The sequence below is a fragment of the Lathyrus oleraceus genome, chromosome 3, assembly GCF_024323335.1.
Source record: "Lathyrus oleraceus cultivar Zhongwan6 chromosome 3, CAAS_Psat_ZW6_1.0, whole genome shotgun sequence".
NCBI lineage: Eukaryota > Viridiplantae > Streptophyta > Magnoliopsida > Fabales > Fabaceae > Lathyrus > Lathyrus oleraceus.
Window position 1 is genome coordinate 41,224,960 of NC_066581.1, and position 20,461 is coordinate 41,245,420.

Below are 20,461 nucleotides of genomic sequence, written 5' to 3' on the forward strand. Positions count from 1 at the left end.
CGGTAACATCTCATGCCAGTCTTTGTACGTTACTGTCATCTTTTGTATGATCTTCTTGATATTCTTATTAGCAGCCTCCACGGCGCCATTCATCTTTGGCCGGTACGGAGAAGAGTTATGGTGTTTTATTTTGAACTGCGTTCAGAGTTCAGTAATCATCTTGTTGTTCAAATTAGTACCATTGTCAGTGATAATTCTTTCAGGGATGCCATACCGACAAATGAGACTATTCTTGATGAACCGTGCCACCACATTCTTGGTGACAGAAGCAAATGAGGCCGCCTCTACCCACTTTGTAAAGTAATCAATAGCAACAAGAATGAAACGATGTCCATTAGAAGCATTAGGTTTAATCTCTCCAATCATATCAATGCCCCAAATTGCAAAGGGCCAAGGGGCTATCAACACGTTTAATGGAGCAGGAGGCACATGTACTTTATCCGCATAGATCTGGCACTTGTGACAAGTTCTGGAGTGATGGTGGCAATCAGCTTCCATGGTAGACCAATAATACCCTGATCTCAGAATCTTCTTGGCCGTCGTATGCCCACTAGAATGAGTCCCGAAAATACCGTCATGCATGTCTTCCATAATCTTTTCTGCTTCCTTCTTATCCACACAGCGAAGCAAAGTCGAATCATGATTACGTTTGTATAATACTCCATTACTCAAAAAGAATTTAGCGGAGAACTTTCTCAGGAATTTTCTGTCATTGATGGATGCCCCTTCAGGGTATTCCTGAGTTTCTAAATATCTTTTCACTTCGTGGAACCAAGGTTTCTCCTCTACTCCCTCAGTATTAAGTTCATAACAATATGCTGGTTCATCTAATCGTTCAATGGTGATTCTGGGAGCTTCACTGTCCCATCTGACTCTGAACATAGATGACATGGTAGCCAATGCGTCTGCCAACTGCTTCTCTTCTCGTGGAATATGTTCGAATGTAACCTCTTCAAAGCATGGGATTAATGTCATCACCCGCTCTCGACCAGACTCGTCATGTTGCCCCAACACGCACCCCATTGAACTTTCTAACACGGTCAAATACATGATTAGAGGTCTCCCTTCAACTGGTGGTATCAGAATTGGAGGTTCCTGGAGATACTTCTTGATTTTATCAAAAGCTTCTTGACATTCATCATTCCATACCATCTCTTGATTTTTCCTCAGTAGTTTGAAGATGGGTTTGCAGGTAGCAGTCAAATGGGAAATAAATCGGGCAATGTAATTCAAGCGTCCCAAGAAACCTCTGACTTCTTTATCTGTACGGGGAACTGGCATTTCTTGAATAGCTCTCACCTTAGCCGGGTCTACCTCAATTCCTTTACCACTGACAATAAAGCCCAAGAGTTTACCGGATCTTACTCCAAAGGTGCATTTGTTCGGATTCAATCTCAACTTGTACTTCTTCAACCTCTCAAACAGTTTGTATAAATGATCGAGATGTTCTTCTTCAGTATGAGATCTGGCTATCATGTCATCCACATATACCTCTATTTCATGATGGATCATATCATGGAACAAGACCACCATAGCACGCTGGTATGTCGCCCCTGCATTCTTTAAACCGAATGGCATTACCTTATAACAGAAAGTGCCCCATTGCGTCACAAACGTAGTTTTCTCCATGTCCTCAGGCGCCATCTTAATCTGGTTATAACCTGAGAATCCATCCATGAATGAGAATACCTTGTGTTGAGCGGTGTTATCTACCAGAACATCAATGTGCGGAAGTGGAAAGTCATCCTTGGGACTCGCTTTATTCAAATCTCTGTAATCTACACACATTCGTACCTTACCATCCTTCTTTGGCACTGGTACCACATTAGCAACCCATTGAGGATAAGAAGTAACAGCCAGAAAACCTGCATCAAATTGTTTCATAACCTCGGCTTTGATTTTCTCAGACATTTCAGGACGCATGCGACGAACCTTCTGCTTAACAGGACGACAATCTTCCTTCATTGGCAAACGATGTACTACTATATCAGTATCCAGTCCCGGCATGTCTTCATAAGACCAAGCAAAAATCTCTACGTAGTCATGTAACATCTGAATCAATCTTCCCTTGACACTGTTTTCCAAGCCTGCTCCTATTTTGACTTCTTTCTTGTCTACTTCGGTACCCAGATTTACAGTCTCAATTGATTCCTCATGCGGCTGTATGGTCTTTTCTTCTTGCAGTAACAGTCTGGCAAGTTCTCCAGGGACTTCACAATCTTCCTCACTTCCATCCTCGGCTTGGTAGATCGGATTTTCAAAGTCATAACGAACAGTAGTAGAACTATTATCAACAGGATCCAGAGTGGGTATGGATCTGCAATTTGTTACGTGAGTGTGTGTAAGAAAACATAGCTTGTTTGGAAGATGACAGGAAAGATAAAGAGCGCAATATTTGAATGCAAAAAGTCCATTGATTTATTGAATGTGAATATGCTTATGAAATGACAAAACCCTTAACAAGTTAGCTATTTGTGCCCCGGGTATAGACACAATGCTTTAAGAAGTTCAATTGTAAATTAAAAAATTTGCAACACTAAAATAGGCAATAACAATTACTCCTGACTAAAGGAAATCGGGATAGTGTCTTCAGCCTTCCAATTATGGAGTCCGTCACCAATCGTTGGGAAAATCCAGCTATCCAGGTCGCAATCGCTGTCAGCATCTTCTACAGCATTAATCTGATTCTTGACTACCTTCTCAGCACTAAATCCCAAGCCGAATCTATCAGACTTGTATGGTACATCGATCAGTTGACCCCAGCCAGTACGACCACCATCTTCAACCACAGCTTGAGCATCTTTCAGAGAAATCATAGCAGGAGGAGCACGAATAACCTTGGGCACACAGGAAGTTGTCTTAAGGACAGGATTAGTCGGAGGAACTACTTCAAATGACTGAGATGGAGTCTCAAAGAATTCACCATCCATCTCGACGTATCTGAAAGTATGCACACTACTGACAATATACTCTTCTTCTCCACACACAGTGACGATCTTACCCTCTATTGGATACCTCAGCTTTTGATGGAGAGACGAAGCTACAGCACTTGCCCCATGAATCCAAGGGCGTCCCAGTAAGCAGGAATAGGCAGGACGAATGTTCATTATGTGAAAGATAGTGTTGAAGACTTGAGGTCCTATCTTGATAGGGAGGACCACTTCACCGTGGACAACGCTCTTCGCACCATCGTAAGCACGCACCACAGCGTCACTAGGTTTCAGTTCAATGCCTTTACAGTCAAGTTTATCGAGCACAGCTTTCGGTAGCACGTTTAAAGAAGAGCCATTATCGATCAACACATGAGACAAGGTGATCCCCTTACACTCAATGGAGATATGCAGAGCTTTATTGTGATTCTTTCCTGCCGGTGTCAGGTCAGCATCGGAAAATCCTAGGCCATTGTCAACAGCCAGATGAGCAACATAATTTTCGAACTGATCGACAGATGTTTCCTGAGGTACATGAGCAGTCTTCAAGAATTTTATCAATGCATTGGCATGAGATTCAGAAGATAACAACAAGGATAACATCGAGACCTTAGACGGAGTATGCCCTAACTGCTCTACCACATCAAAATCACTCTTGCGGATGATTTTTCAGCACTTCTTCCATCTCTTGTTTGGCAACATCTTCAGTAGTAACTTCGACCGGTGTCTCTGACTGAGAAGGGTTGACTGGTTCCTTTCCTCGAGTTTCGGGGGCGGGAGGTGAGATTTCTGGAGAAAAGATCCTTCCGCTTCGAGTAACTTTACTAGTCCCAACAATGTCAACGTCATTAAGATTAGCAGGATTATCACCTTGCTTCACGCCATGGATGTAAATATCACCTCCATAATTCCACGGAATGGCTTTGCTTGAGGAATACGGTATCGGGCCAGGTGCGGTAATGATTAGGGGAGCTACCTTGGGCTCAGCAGTAATCTTCACAGGCGCCCTAGTAGCGGTAATCTTCACTGGAACTTTGGACCTAGCGATCACGGATATTTCTTCCATAGGGTTTTCTACCTTAGGGATCTTTTCGAAGAGAATTGTACGATCGTCCATCAGCCGTTGAATACCATTTCTCAACTTCAAGCAATCATTGGGTCGGAGTATACAGGGATCGCAATTTTCAGCACAACCTGGAAATAAACCAGTTTGCAATAAATTCTTCTTGATGGTCAGGAGAGGAGATGCTAAGTCAGCTGCATTAGAAATGTGAGAATTGTCATCCACGGCATTAACAGTTTTGTCATGGTTAGGCATAGGTGCAATGATGACATTAGGAGTCTCTGGAGGATCAAATTCAATTTCTCCAGCCTCGATCATATCCTGAATCTTATTCTTCAACAACCAACAATCATTTGTATCATGCCCGGGGCTATCGGAGTGATATGCACACCTGGCATTGGGATTATAACGAGGAGAAGTAGTGTTGGGATTCGTAGGAGGATCTCTGAGGGTAATCAACTTTGCTTTTAGCATACCCTGCAGTGCCTGTGCTAAAGTCATATTGATCTTGGTAAACTGCCTTCTTGGCCTGTCTTGTCTGTGCTGGAAGTTTTGAGATGGCGGTGCTGCAATCGTAACTGCTCCAATGGTATGGTCACGATTTTTCTTGCTACGACCCCTTTGACCGTACACAGCATTTGATTCGTTCCTCCCCTGATAGGACCTTTTGGTGCTTGCAGAGGTAGCCGCCTGTATCTTTCCACTTCGAATGCCGCTTTCAACACGTTCACCTGTCAATATAAGTTTAGTGAAACCCGATGATGAACTTCCCAGTAGATGGCTGTAGAATGGGCCAGTCAGTGTACTCATGAACATGTCCACTAATTCTCGATCAGTCATAGGGGGTTTGACTCTGCCAGCCAAATCCCTCCATTTTTGAGCATATTCTTTGAAGCCTTCTTTAGATCCCATAGTCATATTCTGCAACTGTAGCCGAGTAGGCGCTAGTTCAGAATTATACTGGTACTGCTTGTAGAAAGTTGTTACTAAATCAGTCCAGGTGCGGATGTTAGAGCTCTCGAGCTGATAATACCACTCTAACTGTGTGCCAGACAGACTTTCTTGGAAGAAATGGATCCATAGCTTCCTATCAGTGGTATATGGCTGAATCTTTCTCACATAAGCTCTCAGATGTATCTGAGGACAAGACGCACCATCGTACTTAGTGAAAGTGGGGATCTTGAATTTGCGGGGAATGACCACATCAGAGACCAGACCTAAGCTTTCGAAATCCAGACCGGGCGCCTTCTGACCTTCCATAGCTAGCATGCGTTCTTCCAGCAACTTGTACTTGCCATCTCTTGGAGAGTACTGTTCATTCTCGTAATCTTCATCGTCGTCCTCAGGGTTGAAGAGATCAACATTCTCCTCTTCTGAATCATTCTCTGTCTCCTCTTCTTGATCCTTCGGCATTCTGATCTTGACTCTTGCGGCCTGTCCTTTAAGCCTTCTTCCCGGGTTAATGTAACTCACCGCTTTCTTGTCTTTCTTCTTCTCGAGCAAGAGAGCCCTCAGCTCCTCCTGCCCCTTGGATAAGCTCAAGATCATTTCCTGGAATTGAGCATTCTGAGCCTGGAGATCTTTGACAGTTTGTTCGAGAGCCATTTTTCTGTTTAGAAGGAAGACCGTGAGAATATTGATCTTTTAGAATACCTGTTATGCAATGTTATGTTATGCTATGCAATGTATGAAATGTTTTCAAGGACTTTTGGAATTTAACTTTGCGTAAACCACCAAAAAGAGAGGAACTTTTATTAATAATTTCTTTAATCAATGTTCATTACAAAAAGGAAATAATAAAAATACAATGAAAGATCAAGTCTCCCAGGGACGACTTCTTTTTGGGCGAAGATATGCATTGAGTCTTCGTTCCTCATTAAGCTGGCTGGTAAGTTCTAAGACTTTCTTCCTTTCAGCACAGAACTGGGCTTCAAAAGTATCCCTTTCCTCTCTCAACTGGATCCAGGATTTCTTCAATTCTTCAACATCGGTAGGCATATCTGGATAAGGAATGATCTGAGGAGTACCTCCTTCCACTCCTGGTTCAACAATCAATGGTCCGACTGCAAGATATGGCATGACAAGTTCACGAGCTCTTGCGCGTACCCATCTCAGATAAGGTTCCATAGGAATAGAGTTTTTCTGTCCTAATGTACTTCTTTTCACCATGCCCCAAGCTCGTACAAACCTTTGATGGAGACCTTGAGAATCGTTGTCATAGTCAAACACGGTGCCTTGGATAACTATTTCATGTGGGCCATCTCTTCGAGCACAACCAAACTGACGTAGGGCTAAGGCCGGGTTATAAGTAATACCTCCTCTTGTTCCTAGGAGTGGTACGTTAGGGAACTCTCCACAACGGTCAATGATGATAACATTTTCTTTGAGATGAGGACACCAACGGATGTCTGAATGGGAGAGCGACATTATCCTTTGAGACCATTTCAAATTCTGTTCGTTCTTCAAGACTGATTGAGGAAGGTGCGAAATAAACCACCTAGACAATAAAGGTACGCAGCACATGAGAGTCCCTTGCCTCTTCATAGTACGGGTGTGAAGGGAATGAAAAATGTCTCCAAGCAAGGTAGGCACAGGGTTATGAGTGAGAAATATCTTAATAGCATTCATGTCTATGAATTGGTCTGGATTAGGGAATAACACCAAACCATAGATTAGTAATGCTAGGACATCTTCGAAAGCGTGGACATCCATAACTTTTAAGAATTCTCGGGCCTTATTTATCAGAAATTTGGCAAGTAAACCCTTAACTCCACTTCTTGTCACCCAATTAGTTTCAATGTCGGATTTTGTCATGTGTAAAGCCGCAGCAACTTCTTCAGACTTCGGAATCTTTTCTAAACCACTGAAAGGTGTTTGATCAAGGATAGGTATCCCGAGCAGCCTGGAGAATTCTTCTAATGTGGGTACCAACTGATAATCTGGGAAGGTGAAGCAATGATGTTTAGGATCGAAGAACTGGAATAGAACTCTTATCATATCCTCTTTGAAACCGGTGGTAACTAAATTGAGGAGAGAACCATGTTTCTTGATGAACTGAGCCTGATCAGGAAGTTCTGACACTAAATTCTTTAGTTGAGGAGAGGTCACTACGAAATTAATCCGGATAGTCTTCCTGGAAGCCATAGCCCTGTTAAACAGAGCAAAGTCAAATCCCTAAGTCCTTGAAATGGTTAGTACAATGCCATGATGTCATGATGTTATGATGTTATGATGGTAAGCAAATAATAAGCACAAACAAGTCACACAACAATCATCCCTAAGTTTTAAGGCTTGCATGAGTTCCATAGGTAAGTACCCTCCCCACTGAAGTTTGGTTGGTTCAACCTGTCCTAGAATAGTAACCGGGTTCTAAAAGGATCTCCAATCATTGACCTTTCTTTAAGTCCACTTCAGTGCAACACCAAGTGGTTGACCAAAGCTTCCCTAAAGTCCAATCTCAAAGAGTGTAGTATCGAGTCTCAACCAACCCCAGTCGGAACCGAAGTCAGTTATCTCACTACTTTCTAATGGCCAGGATGAGTCAATTAGGGTTCTAAAAGTCTGGTTAATGCTTTGATGACACCACGCAGACGCCAAATTTCTCCTCAAGTAAACATGAGGAACATCAGGACATCCAAAGTGTCACATTAACCGTAGCCATCATTTTAACCATTCCAGTATACGCCGGATAGTCGCGATGATCTATTGCTACTTACCTAAGGTACACTAGATCCGGGTGTAGGATCTTTCACTCAAACATAAAATACCCAAGCAACCCCTTAAAAATAAATCAGACAATTCAAATAAGCGATCTTTTTTTTTTTAGGCAACCTCTCTTTGTGTCCCCAGCAGAGTCGCCAGTTCTGTCATACGGTGAACTGACTTTTGATGTGTTTTTGCTTTGGAAAGCAAATGTCGCGGATAGCAAGAGTCGCCACCGACTTTTCTTTTATCCAATAAGGAAAGGTGGAAAAGAACAGGAAAGACCTTAATTAGATTTTGGGTTCGGGAGGTACATTATACAAAGGGAAGGTGTTAGCACCCTTTGTATCCATGGTTATCCATGGGCTCTTAATTGCTGATCACTTATGTTTTTCTTGTCTGAAAAAGTGTTTGTGAACTGCTTAGAAAATGTTTTGAAAAGAGAGTTTAACTTTGTAATGATTCTTGTACGAATGTATACAAAGTATTTATCTCGTTTAATTTTGAAAGTTGTTTAGAAAAATATAACTTGGCAATGATCCTAGTACGAATGTATGCCAAGTGGTGATTTTCTAATAGATATTTTGCAAATTTGTGGGGTGTGAAAAATGTTTTAAGTTGTGAGTCAGCAATTAAGAGTTATACCTTCCCAAGGTCTTTATGGGCATTTCCAATCCTTATGAGAGTAAAACTGTCCTTACTATTGAGAAGTAAGTAGTTTTACCCTTTGGATGTAAGGGACATCGTAGGGTCATCGATTGGCCATTGAAGGCAACATTTGTAAGGATACCTTAGCATTCGAAGGGACAATCATCATTTAACCGTAGGCTACATCGACGGGTCATCGAGGGACAAAATCATATATTCGCAGGCAGCATCCGAGGGACCATGATTTATCTTATAGGGACATGATGATTTAATCGAAGGGTCTTTGCTAAGTGTATCCCCACATTCGCGGGACATGACCGTAATACCGTAATACCGTAATACCGTAGGGCAACAAAGAGAGGGCCAAGATCACATATTCAAAGGCAATATTTTATAATCAATTAGGCAATTAGGATGAATCTCCATATCATAATCGATTAGGTAATTAGGATGAATCTCCACAAGGGTATCCCACAAATAAAATGGAATACCTAGCAAGCTACCTTTTCCGGGAGTACGTGAGCCCTTACAATATTCAACAAACAGGTCAGAATACCAAATCAGGGTGCAATCGAGAGTTGCACCAAACCAAAAGGAATCACAACAGTAATAATGTCAGGTAAACCATGCATGGTTACAATAAAACATGTCAGATTAGCAAAAATCAGAACAGAAAAATCAGCGACTGTCATGTTCGCTGCTGCCTCGCCTAGCGAGGGCTTAGCGAACACTCGCTACAGGTTCGCTTAGCGATGTGCTAGCGAACGGCTGCGGGTTTGAATTTAAGAACAGTATGATTTCAGCGAGCTCCAAACCCTATGGCATCCATTACAGAAATTACATGGTTAAACATTCAAGATATTATTTTGCACATTCATATATACTTAAACCCATATGCAAAATCTAAGATGTGTTTATAAATTCAATCATAATGACACATGTAAATTAAGAGCATAAAGCGGTAATGGTAGTGCAAACCTGTTTGCAATTGAATTGCAACGTTGAATTGGCAGATCACTCTTGGTGTCGGATTGAGTTGGGCGGAGGTAAGCTTTGTGCAGATGAGTTGCCTTCAGGGTTTCCTTTAGGGTTGCTCTGAATTCTCTTGGTTAGCCTCCAGGGTTTGCTCGGTTGCTTCTGTTAGGGTTTCCTTGCTAGGGTTTCTGTCCGTCTCCTTCTGTCCTTTTCTCTGACTGATCTCCCTTTTTCTGAATGAGGTCTTGGTATTTATAATAGTTTTTGTGACATGATGGGCTCAGAATGAAGCCCAAAAATTCTGGTATTCGCAAGCTTCACTAGGCGAGTGGCGCAGCGAAGAGTTCGCTAGGCGAAGGATTTGCTCGCCTAGCGAGCAAGCCATTTTAAGTCCTTTTCTGGATTGGGCCACCTGTGCGTTGGGCCTTTGTTCCTTTAAGATCAATGCCTTGAAAAATGAATTAGAGTGCCTTGAAAAATGTCTTGCAAGATTAACGGGCAAAGTTTGGGGTATGACAGCTGCCCCTGTTCAATATTCTTGAACCGAGAGAGTTAGAATGGTATGTACGCCATTCGTGGTCTGGAGGTGGAAGATTATTGGACACTTAGATGCTACAAAAATTTGCACTTGTTAATTAGTCTTGATGGAGATGGGCTTAAAGATGTCATCCAGGAAGTTCGATGATGAGAGCTTCAGAGTGCGTCGTACATCAGACCAATTTGAAGATATGGGTGCCACGCCGGGTCATACGCTAGACCGTATAATGAGTCATCCATTAGGTGGTATTGGGGTGAGCTGAACCTGATGAGATAAGGATCCGAATGGGTCATACCCTGCTGGGGATAAAGGATCAGAATGGATCATACGTTAGATCGTATCTGAATAGCAGAATGAGCCGTCCCTTAGGCGGGTGATTTCACTGGGGATGAAAGATCAGAATGGATCGTACGCTAAATCGTATCTGAGTCGCAGAATGAGTCGTCCATCAGGCTGTATCTGAGGATGAAAGGGGAGTCGTACGCTAGACCACATTTCAGAATGTACCGCACGCTAGGTAGTATCTGAGGAATAAAGATCAGAATGGATCGTACGCTAGATCGTATCTGAGGGGATTAACACCCAAATGGGTCGTACGCTAGACCGTATTGGAACAGTTGGAGGAACCATACGTTAGGCTGAATCAGAGTGAACCGTACGTTAGGCTATATCTGACAATATTTGTATATGTTGTATTTGCAATAAATGTCTGGGATGGGCTTAAAGATGCCATCATTAGGAGGATATCAGAGTGCTTGTCGTAATGGATGTTCATGAAAGATGGAAATGTAATCGATAAAGATGTCCGTCTGAATGGATCTTTATTTTGACCGTATCCGGAGGATAATTAACCTGAAAAATAAAGTTAGCTTCATGCCATGTCATGATGCATGAGATGTTTTATGCTTCTGAAAATAAATGCGAACAATGTATGCATGTGTATGCTGTGAAATGATGTAATGAATGAATTATGCGTCTGAAAAGTTCTTCCAGGGACAATAAATCCCAATATTCTGGTTGGAGATACTTGTATTGATGACCCTTTCTTAGCTGGGGATACTTGATTTCTGTCTGATGGTGGAAATATCCAACAGAGCCTTGCTGGGGATGGAAGAGATGACCAGTCTGTCTGGTAATGCCGACCTCTTCTGGGAAATAGCTGGTTTTTGTTGGGGAATAGAATTAGCAACCGGATTCCTTGAAACGCATGGTTAGACCTTCTCCTCGATCCTGAAGTCTTTTAGTAATTGCTATTGCTATTTTATGCATGTATTTTTGATAAACATCGATCATATTCAAATGCATATATTAATTCAAACAAAATCAATGGACGTTTACGCAAACAAAACAGAGGAATTAAAACAACAGCATTTTTTTCGAAATAAAATTGTATTGATTTTGAAAGAGGGCCTATAAACAGGCAATTTGTGTACAAGGAGACAGAAATCCTAGTAAGAGGAAATTGTCAAGAAAACAAAGAGAAAGCTATGCAGAAAAAGTCCTATTGATTTTAATTCCACTACTGTCATTATGTCTTCAAGCCTCTCATCTCCTACGGTCGGATAAAAGTGATTAGCTTGTTCAGTCCTTTGAACTTGGGTGAAGCTGACTGAGAACGGGACATAGTCGTACGCTTTAATCCCTAATTTTTACCTGGACCGCCTTTTCAGGTTTTCAGTCCACCAGGATACCCATTTTTGCCCAAGCCGCCTTTTCAGGTTTTTGACTTGCCGTGTGTATATTTTTATATGTTTATCCCTAATTTTTGCCTGAACCCTTTTGGTTCGTCGGGATGCCCTTACTTTTGCCTAGATACGTCGACCTAGCGGGTCTCTTTTATGCGTAGTATTTTTTAACTATGTCCGCGTTCACAGGATGCGGGAAATCTTCGCCATCCATTGTAGCAAGCATCATGGCTCCACCAGAGAATACCTTCTTAACTACAAATGGCCCTTCGTATGTGGGAGTCCATTTGCCTCTGGGATCACCTTGTGGTAGAATGATACGCTTTATTACCAAGTCGCCAATTTGATATACCTGTCTCTTGACTCTTTTGTTAAATGCTTGGGTCATGCGCTTCTGATATATCTGCCCATGACAAACAGCCGCAAGTCTCTTCTCATCAATCAAATTTATCTGATCGAGTCGAGTCTGAATCCATTCATCTTCATCTAAGCCCGCCTCTTTCATGATTCTCAGAGAGGGAATCTGAACTTCCACTGGTAAAATGGCTTCCATTCTGTAGACTAAAGAGAACGGAGTTGCCCCTGTCGAAGTGCGCACTGAAGTGCGATAACCATGGAGAGCAAACGGTAACATCTCATGCCAGTCTTTGTACGTTACTGTCATCTTTTGTATGATCTTCTTGATATTCTTATTAGCAGCCTCCACGGCGCCATTCATCTTTGGCCGGTACGGAGAAGAGTTATGGTGTTTTATTTTGAACTGCGTTCAGAGTTTAGTAATCATCTTGTTGTTCAAATTAGTACCATTGTCAGTGATAATTCTTTCAGGGATGCCATACCGACAAATGAGACTATTCTTGATGAACCGTGCCACCACATTCTTGGTGACAGAAGCAAATGAGGCCGCCTCTACCCACTTTGTAAAGTAATCAATAGCAACAAGAATGAAACGATGTCCATTAGAAGCATTAGGTTTAATCCCTCCAATCATATCAATGCCCCACATTGCAAAGGGCCAAGGGGCTATCAACACGTTTAATGGAGCAGGAGGCACATGTACTTTATCCGCATAGATCTGGCACTTGTGACAAGTTCTGGAGTGATGGTGGCAATCAGCTTCCATGGTAGACCAATAATACCCTGATCTCAGAATCTTCTTGGCCGTCGTATGCCCACTAGAATGAGTCCCGAAAATACCGTCATGCATGTCTTCCATAATCTTTTCTGCTTCCTTCTTATCCACACAGCGAAGCAAAGTCGAATCATGATTACGTTTGTATAATACTCCATTACTCAAAAAGAACTTAGCGGAGAACTTTCTCAAGAATTTTTTGTCATTGATGGATGTCCCTTCAGGGTATTCCTGAGTTTCTAAATATATTTTCACTTCGTGGAACCAAGGTTTCTCCTCTACTCCCTCAGTATTAAGTTCATAACAATATGCTGGTTCATCTAATCGTTCAATGGTGATCCTGGGAGCTTCACTGTCCCATCTGACTCTGAACATAGATGACATGGTAGCCAATGCGTCTGCCAACTGATTCTCTTCTCGTGGAATATGTTTGAATGTAACCTCTTCAAAGCATGGGATTAATGTCATCACCCGCTCTCGATAAGGGATGAGATTCGGATGTTTAGTGTCCCATTCTCCTTTGATCTGACTGATTACTAATGTTGAGTCTCCGTACACACTTAAAAACTTGATTCTTAAGTCTATAGCAGCCTTGAGTCCCAAAATACATGCTTCATACTCAGCCATATTATTGGTACAATCAAAGCATAGTCTAGCAGTGAAAGGCGTATGGCAACCCTTGGGGGAAATAATTACAACACCAACACCATTGCCCAATGCATTATAAGATCCGTCAAAAACCATAGTCCATCGGGATCCCAGTTCGGGTCCTTCATCCGGTCCAGGTTCTTCATAATCAGTAACAAGCATGACATCCTCATCTGGGAACTCAAAATTCATAGACTGGTAATCATTCACTGCTTGATGAGCCAAATGATCAGCTAGCACGCTTCCTTTGATTGCTTTCTGAGTAGTATATTGGATATCATACTCTGTTAAAATCATCTGCCATCTTGCTATTCTTCCGGAGAGGGCAGGTTTCTCAAATATATATTTGATAGGATCCATCTTAGAAATCAATAAAGTGGTGTGATTCAACATATACTGTCTTAGTCGGCGAGCAGCCCAGGCCAAAGCACAGCAAGTTTTCTCAAGCAGTGAGTATCTTGTTTCACAGTCGGTAAACTTTTTGCTAAGGTAGTATATGGCATGCTCTTTTCGACCAGACTCGTCATGTTGCCCCAACACGCACCCCATTGAACTTTCTAACACGGTCAAATACATGATTAGAGGTCTCCCTTCAACTGGTGGTATCAGAATTGGAGGTTCCTGGAGATACTTCTTGATTTTATCAAAAGCTTCTTGACATTCATCATTCCATACCATCTCTTGATTTTTCCTCAGTAGTTTGAAGATGGGTTTGCAGGTAGCAGTCAAATGGGAAATAAATCGGGCAATGTAATTCAAGCGTCCCAAGAAACCTCTGACTTCTTTATCTGTACGGGGAACTGGCATTTCTTGAATAGCTCTCACCTTAGCCGGGTCTACCTCAATTACTTTACCACTGACAATAAAGCCCAAGAGTTTACCGGATCTTACTCCAAAGGTGCATTTGTTCGGATTCAATCTCAACTTGTACTTCTTCAACCTCTTAAACAGTTTGTATAAATGATCGAGATGTTCTTCTTCAGTATGAGATCTGGCTATCATGTCATCCACATATACCTCTATTTCATGATGGATCATATCATGGAACAAGACCACCATAGCACGCTGGTATGTCGCCCCTGCATTCTTTAAACCGAATGGCATTACCTTATAACAGAAAGTGCCCCATTGCGTCACAAACGTAGTTTTCTCCATGTCCTCAGGCGCCATCTTAATCTGGTTATAACCTGAGAATCCATCCATGAATGAGAATACCTTGTGTTGAGCGGTGTTATCTACCAGAACATCAATGTGCGGAAGTGGAAAGTCATCCTTGGGACTCGCTTTATTCAAATCTCTGTAATCTACACACATTCGTACCTTACCATCCTTCTTTGGCACTGGTACCACATTAGCAACCCATTGAGGATAAGAAGTAACAGCCAGAAAACCTGCATCAAATTGTTTCATAACCTCGGCTTTGATTTTCTCAGAAATTTCAGGACGCATGCGACGAACCTTCTGCTTAACAGGACGACAATCTTCCTTCATTGGCAAACGATGTACTACTATATCAGTATCCAGTCCCGGCATGTCTTCATAAGACCAAGCAAAAATCTCTACGTAGTCATGTAACATCTGAATCAATCTTCCCTTGACACTGTTTTCCAAGCCTGCTCCTATTTTGACTTCTTTCTTGTCTACTTCGGTACCCAGATTTACAGTCTCAATTGATTCCTCATGCGGCTGTATGGTCTTTTCTTCTTGCAGTAACAGTCTGGCAAGTTCTCCAGGGACTTCACAATCTTCCTCACTTCCATCCTCGACTTGGTAGATCGGATTTTCAAAGTCATAACGAACAGTAGTTGAACTATTATCAACAGGATCCAGAGTGGGTATGGATCTGCAATTTGTTACGTGAGTGTGTGTAAGAAAACATAGCTTGTTTGGAAGATGACAGGAAAGATAAAGTGCGCAATATTTGAATGCAAAAAGTCCATTGATTTATTGAATGTGAATATGCTTATGAAATGACAAAACCCTTAACAAGTTAGCTATTTGTGCCCCGGGTATAGACACAATGCTTTAAGAAGTTCAATTGTAAATTAAAAAATTTGTAACACTAAAATAGGCAATAACAATTACTCCTGACTAAAGGAAATCGGGATAGTGTCTTCAGCCTTCCAATTATGGAGTCCGTCACCAATCGTTGGGAAAATCCAGCTATCCAGGTCGCAATCGCTGTCAGCATCTTCTACAGCATTAATCTGATTCTTGACTACCTTCTCAGCACTAAATCCCAAGCCGAATCTATCAGACTTGTATGGTACATCGATCAGTTGACCCCAGCCAGTACGACCACCATCTTCAACCACAGCTTGAGCATCTTTCAGAGAAATCATAGCAGGAGGAGCACGAATAACCTTGGGCACACAGGAAGTTGTCTTAAGGACAGGATTAGTCGGAGGAACTACTTCAAATGACTGAGATGGAGTCTCAAAGAATTCACCATCCATCTCGACGTATCTGAAAGTATGCACACTACTGACAATATACTCTTCTTCTCCACACACAGTGACGATCTTACCCTCTATTGGATACCTCAGCTTTTGATGGAGAGACGAAGCTACAGCATTTGCCCCATGAATCCAAGGGCGTCCCAGCAAGCAGGAATAGGCAGGACGAATGTTCATTATGTGAAAGATAGTGTTGAAGACTTGAGGTCCTATCTTGATAGGGAGGACACTTCACCGTGGACAACGCTCTTCGCACCATCGTAAGCACGCACCACAACGTCACTAGGTTTCAGTTCAATGCCTTTACAGTCAAGTTTATCGAGCACAGCTTTCGATATCACGTTTAAAGAAGAGCCATTATTGATCAACACATGAGACAAGGTGATCCCCTTACACTCAATGGAGATATGCAGAGCTTTATTGTGATTCTTTCCTACCGGTGTCAGGTCAGCATCGGAAAATCCTAGGCCATTGTCAACAGCCAGGTGAGCAACATAATTTTCGAACTGATCGACAGATGTTTCCTGAGGTACATGAGCAGTCTTCAAGAATTTTATCAATGCATTGGCATGAGATTCAGAAGATAACAACAAGGATAACATCGAGACCTTAGACGGAGTATGCCCTAACTGTTCTACCACATCAAAATCACTCTTGCGGATGATTTTCAGCATTTCTTCCATCTCTTGTTTGGCAACATCTTCAGTAGTAACTTCGACCGGTGTCTCTGACTGAGAAGGGTTGACTGGTTCCTTTCCTCGAGTTTAGCGTTATGTTAAGCAATCGTAAGGCGATTAATGTAGGAATTACCCTATCTGAGGTCGATCAACAAAACTTTATGCGTTAAAGCAAATTTTGGAACTTAAATTGAATTTTTAACTCTAAAATTGCAATGCATGTGTAAAAACCAATGATTTAATTAAATCAAATTTTTTTCTTTAACAATTTAAAATAAACAAGTTAATTAATAAACAATAGTAATAATAATTAGCAAAAATAATTAACAAAAATAATAAATAAAAATAGTTAACAACAATTAACAATAATACAAAAATAATAAAAAAAAATAACAATAATAATAATGACAATAATAATAATCTATAAGAATAAGAATAATTAATAGTGATAAATAATCAAATGATAAATAATAAATATAACAATAATAATAATAATTATTATTATTATTATTATTATTATTATTATTATTATTATTATAGTATGTAATTAGTAATAATAATGATAGTAAAAAATATAATAATCATAATAATGAATCATAATAATAATAATAATAATAATAATAATAATAATAATAATAATAATAATAATAATAACAATAATAATAATAATAAACATGGAAAAAGAAATAAAAAGAAAAGAAAAAACAAAAATAAAAACACATGGGCGGCTACCCAATAGAAAATAAAGAGATTCTTTTTAAATCAAAAGGCCACCACCCACGTGGTGACACATGGTGGTTGGAAGAGAGAGGAAAAAAATGGCTCTTCATCTTCTTCGATTTCCCCTGTGTATCAACAATAAAACTTCTAAAATTTCTAAAATAAAATAAAATCGATCCCCTTACCAAAAACAAATGCAACAACATCGTAATATCTAATAGACATGAATAATAGTTAACAATAAAGGCGCTCTTTTACTCACTCTAAAAAAATCGGCGGTGATGAAGGTGGTGTTGAGAAGGATGTTGTCGATTGTGTTTGAAGGAAGAAGTTTGACGTTGCAGTTTGAATCGTTTTTCGATTTGTTACACGGTTGTTATTGTGAGTTTAAGGGAGTTGTTTGGAAGATGGTCTATGTAGGAGAAGAGTAACACGGCGGTGGGGGTTGGTTTCTGCGGTGGTACGTTGTGGTTCTGTGTTGGTTTTGTGGTGTATCGGAGGAAGGTAAAGGTGGCAGTCGTATGATGGTGGTCATGGGTTTTTTTAGCTGACGGTGGGAGAGGGAGAAGACGATAGTTGTTGGGTGGTTAGGACAGTAGTAGACCGAAAATGAAAGAAGAGAATGTTTGAAAGGAGGGTCTCAAAGGTTCATCATGGTGTTGTTAGATTTAGAGATGAGAGAATGTGAATGAGCATAAGCATGGGTGGAAAGGTCAGAGAGTATGTGTTGTAAAGTGAGGAGTTTTTGTGTAAAAAGAAGTGGTATGGTTTTGTGGGGATTTCTTCACAACTTTGATGATGGTGATATGGGGTTATGAAGAAAAAAGATGAAATGTGATGTGATGAAGTGTTGGAGAGTTATATTATAAAGTGGAAGATGATATGTTGATAATGGTTTATGTCTTGTAGTAGGGGGTTATATTTTAAGATGGTGATGGAAAGAAAAAATCAGAGTCAGGTTTTAGGGTGAAGTGTGGAGATATATGAGAAGGAGTAAGGGTGTGTTGTGGTAAGATGGAAGAAAATTTTTCTTTTGTGTTGTAGAGTGAAAATAAAAATCTGAGAAAAGGAAAACGTGGGAAGGAAGGAAAAGAGGGGAAGAGAAAAAAAATATCTCAAGCAAGGTCAAATGTCATATTTTTCAATGGTCCAAAGTTAAATTAATTTTGCAAATAAAAAAGGACAAGTGTCACAAGGTGATTGGTCCTCTAATTTAATTTAAAAACAAACTAACTCTTTTATCTTTACTAATTAAATTAAAAATGAACAAACACAAATTAAAATCGAAACAAAAATTCAGATAACTCTAAATAAATCTTCCGATTATTTTGGCAAGAGAACAAAAATTGAATAAAAATCGAGCGCAAAAAATGCCCAAAAAATAAAGTGAACGCATTAAAATGATCAACGTGAAATAAACTTCTCGAAAATACACAAGTTTATCAAATTTTGAAATAAAAATTATCGATTAAACAAGCTCAGACTGATCAAGAATGCAACCAAAAAAGTAATCGAAAAAATAAATCGAGCACGTCAGGTTAAACTACATGAACTGTAGATTAAGAATATTGACTTATGCAAGCTCGATTTTGAAATTTTTCCCCCGCTAATTCGACGTACATTGGAGAAGTGACTCAATCGGTCTGTTTGTAGATCCGAAAAATTATTTTGAGTGATATTTTAATCGTTATGCGGAACAAAATGCATGTTTTGATGAGTAGAAAATGCATATGTCTTGTGAATGAATTGATTTACTGATCGAATAATTATGAATAGACAATTAAATGCAAGTGAATCGTTATTCAACCATTTTCTTCTGATTCTTAAACACAATAAAAACCCTATAGAGATTCAGATGACGATAATATTCTTGATTGTCACCCTCTAAACCTCTGAAACAGGATGCAATGGAAATAAGCGATGCACTGAGATTGAGAAATCAAGTCTTTCGACTTCTTAATCAACATACGACTGAACGAATGTCATCAACATTAGGTAAAATATTAGAATTCCTGACTTTTCATCTAAAACCTGATGAAGGCTTTTGGATGAAAGAAATGTATGACGAAATGTCATGTTTGTGTCATATTGATGTAGATGAAAAACTCAGGGTAAATTTTAGGGTTTGTTAAAGGGTACTTGTTCTTAATGGTGACTTTATTCAACTGAAGATAATCGATACATAACCGCATACCACCGTACTTCTTCTTTACTAGTAACACTAGAGCTTCCCATGGTGAAACATTAGGCCGGATGAAATGCTTCGCCAACAACTCTTCCAATTGATTCTTTAACTCTCTTAGCTCAAGTGGTATCATACGATACAAAGAGACAGATATTGGGGTCGTCCCAAGTATCAGATCAATAGAGAATTCCACTTCCCTTTCAGAAGGAAGAGAAGTGACATTCTTAGGGAAAATTTCTGGAAATTCACAAGCTACATGAATTTGTATAATCTTCAAATCGTCACTTGATTCCTTGGTGATAACCAAGAGAACAGACTTTTCCTTCTCGAACGAGAAATTAACCATGCCTGTACCTTCCAAAATAGTGGTTAGTACATCCTTCGGAGTAGCTTCACTAGATGGAATGATAATTAACTTCTCTTCACACCAAGTAACACTGAATTGGCAGAAAGCCAATCCATCCCCAATACCGCATCAACCTTCTTAAGTGGTAAACATATAAGATTAACCTGAAAACCCCTACCATTCAATGATAGCGAACAATTTTCACAAATCAACGGTGTCTCTACTACGTTATCCATGGCAGTAGTTACCATCATAGGAGGATACAAGAGGATTGCTTTTAAACTAATATGGTTCATACATTGAATATATATAATAGAGTGAGTTGTTCCACAATAAAACAATATAGAACAAGAATGATCATTTATGTGACACATACCAGCAATCAAAGCATTGTTACCCTTAGCCTTCTTTGCATCCAATGTATAAACCCGACCAGTACTCTTCCCTTATGCTTGAACATTATTTTGAGGATAATCTCTAGCTAAGTGTCATTCCCTTTGACAATGAAAACACCTAATCACACCTTCGGCACATCTTCTAAAGTGAAACCTTTTACACACTTGACACTGGGGAGGTTGGGTAGGTTTTGCATGTTGCACTTGTTTGCCTTTGAAAAGTTGAGGTATAAACCTAAATTGATGACTTGGTCTTCCCTGGTCCTTCTAGACAACTCTATACTGATCATTTTCCTCTTGAACTTTCTTCAAACTATTTTCATCCACATAACATTGTCTCAGCAATTCAGCATAAGTAGTG